Consider the following 3,290-nt stretch of genomic DNA (forward strand, 5'->3'; position numbering starts at 1 on the left):
GGCTAAGGCAGGAGAATCACCTGAACCTGGGAGGCAGAGGTTGCAGTGAGCTGAGATTGAGCCACTGCGCTCCTGTACAGCCTGGGCAACAGAGTAAGACTCTGTCTCAAAAAAAAAAAAAAAAAAAAAGAAATACCTGAGACTGGGTAATTTATAAAGAAAAGAGGTTTAATTGGCTCATGGTTCTGCAGGCTCTACAGGAAGCATGACACTGGCATCTACCCAGCTTCTCGGGAGGCCTCAGGAAACTTACAGTCATGGCAGAAAGTGAAGGAGGAGCACAAACATCACATAGCCAGAGTAGGAGCAAGAGACAGAGAGAGTGAGGGGGAGGTGCCACACACTTTTAAACAATCAGATCTCAGGAGAACTCACTCATGATCTCGAGGATAGTACCAAGGTGGGGTGGTGCTAAACCATTTATGAGAAACCCATCCCCCATGATCCAGTCATCTCCCACCAGACACCACCTCCAACACTGGGAATTACAATTTGACATGAGATTTGTTGGAGACACAGGTTCAAACTATATCATTCTGCTGCTGGCCCCTCCCAAATCTCACATCCTTTTCACCTTTCAAAATACAATCATGCCTTTCCAATAATCCCCAAAGTCTTAATTCATTCCAGCATTAACTTAAAAGTCCAAAGCCCAAAGTCTCATCTGAGAAAAAGCAAGTCCCTTCCACCTATGAGCCTGTAAAATAAAAAACAAGTTAGTTACTCCCAAGATACAATGGGAGTATAGGCATTGGGTAAATACTCCCATGCCAAAAGGGAGAAATGAGCCAAATGAAAGGGCTTCAGGTCCCATGCAAGTCCAAAACCCAGCAGGGCAGTTGTTAAATATTAATACTCCAAAAAAAATCTCCTTTGATGCCATGTCCCAAATCCAGGGCATACTGGTGCTAGGGGTGGGCTCCCAAGGCCTTGGGCTCTGCCCCTGTGGTTTTGCAGGGTTCAGCCCCCATGACTGCTCTCATGGGCTGGTGTTGAGTGCCTGTGGCTTTTCCAGCTGCAGGGTGCCAGCTGGCAGTGGATCTACCATTCTGGGGTCTGGAAGACAGTGGCCCTCTTCTCACAGCTCCACTAGGCAGTGCCCCAGTGGGGACTCTGTGTGGGGGCTCCAACCCCACATTTCTCCTCCACCCCACCCTAGTAGAGGTTCTCCATAAGTGTTCTGCCTCTGTAGCAGGCTTCTGCTTGGAGCCCAGGCTTCTCCATACATCCTCTGAAATCTAGGCGGAGGCTCCCAAGCCTCAACTCTTGCACTCTGCACAGCTTCAGGCTTAACACCACGTGGAAGCTGCCAAGGCTTAGGTTTGCACTCTCTGGAGCAGTGGCCCAAGCTATACCTGGGCCCCTTTGAGCCACGGCCTGGAGCTGGAGCAGCTGGAATGCAGGGAGCAGTGCAGAGCAGGGGGGCCCTGGACATGGCCCACAAAACCATTCAGTCCTCCTAGGCCTCTGGGCCTGTGATGGGAGGAGCTGCTGCAAAGGTCTCTGAAATGCCTTTGAGGCCTCCCACCAGGCCCCACCTCCAACACTAGGGATTACCACTGAGCATGAGATATGATGGAGACACAGATCCAAACCATATCAGGAGGTTAAATGTGTCACCTCTACCTAGAATATAGGAATATTACCACACAGGAGGGCTAGGAACACCATGGTGAACCAATCCAACAGGCCAGGCCATGGCACTCTTGTCTCCTCACCCAGATGGTATTTTAGAACCTTACTCAGAGATGTCTCCTTTCCCTGTGCTAGGTGCTCCTCCTCCTCCTCCTCTTCTTCTTCTTCTTCTTCTTCTTCTTCCTCTTCTTCATTTCTTCCTCTTCTCCCTCTGCCTCTTCCTCTTTCTCCTCCTCCTCTTCCACCTCTTCCTCTTCTCCTCCTCCTCCTTCTTCTTACTCCTCCTCCTCTTCTTCTTTCTTCTCCTTCTTCTTCCTCTTTTTCTCTTTCCTTCCTCCTTCTCCTCCTTCTTCTTCTTTTCTTCTTTCTTCTTCTTCAAGATAAAGTTTCCCTATATTGCTCAGGTTGGTCTCAAACTCCTGGGCTCAAGTGATCATCTTGCCTCAGCCTTGCAAAGTTCTGGGGTTACACAAGTGAACCACCATGCCCAGGCTTCAATTCTTTTTTTCTTTTTCTTTCTCTTTCTTTTTTTTTTTTTTTTTGAGATGGGGTCTTACTCTGGTGCCCAGGCTGGAATGCAGTGGCACAACTGCGGCTCGCTGCAGCCTAACGTAAGCATCACACCTGGCTCAATTTTTTATAGAAGGAATCTAATAGAAATTTCAGGACCCTTAGAGACAGCAGCCAAATGGTAATTATTATTTTATTTTATTTTGGATAGAGTCTTGCTCTGTCACCCAGGCTGGAGTGCAGTGGCATGATCTTGGCTGACTGTAACATCTGCCTTCTGGGTTCAAGCAATTCTTTTGTCTCAGCCTCCCAAGTAGCTGGGATTGCAGGCATGTGCCACCACATCTGGATAATTTTTGTATTTTTAGTAGAGACTGGGTTTCACCATATTGGCCAGGCTGGTCTCAAAACCCTGAACTCAAGAGATCCGCCCACCTCGGCTTCCCAAAGTGCTGGAATTACAGGCATGAGCCACCGTGCCCAGCCCAAATGGTAATTCTGCTGACTCCTTTATTCTCTACCTAGACAATATTGAACAACATTCAGGTATTGACTTACATTCTTTTCAGTCTTCTGAAAAGGTATCTTTCTTTTAAACACTGGAGCAGCCTAGGACTCCCAGTATGGTCTCACCACCTCAGGAATACACCATACTTTCCCTTTGAGGCCTTTAAACATGCTCTCTGAGACGTCCACCTCAACTGGAGTCCCGATTCCCTCCTTCTGCCTCACCTGCCATCCAAGCCAGATTTTCATGTCCTCTGGGAAACCTCCTTCCCTGGCTCCTCCAGGTCAGGGGCCCATCTTAACACCCACAAAGCCTGCTGCACTTAACCTCATCATAAACACATGTCTCTTTGAATCGAAACTCTCTGTTAATTCCCAGTACCTAGCTTGGATGTTGGCACTTAGTATGCTTTAATGAATAAACGGATATAAAGGACGTGCTCAAGATGAGTAGGGAGTTACAGGGAGCCTTGGGATTTACAAGGTTTTACCATAAGTTTCTCTCCTTGGTCTCTGCCCTGTTCTCTTCAATAACCAAAGTTCTTCAGAATGAGAAAGGATAATGTAGTTCTACATCATTTCTATCTCTTCCTAAAAGCTTAAAATTCCACTCAACAATATTCCATCCCATTCATCTT

This window comes from Rhinopithecus bieti, unplaced genomic scaffold (genome assembly GCF_001698545.2).
Source record: "Rhinopithecus bieti isolate Rb0 unplaced genomic scaffold, ASM169854v2 scaffold_10548, whole genome shotgun sequence".
NCBI lineage: Eukaryota > Metazoa > Chordata > Mammalia > Primates > Cercopithecidae > Rhinopithecus > Rhinopithecus bieti.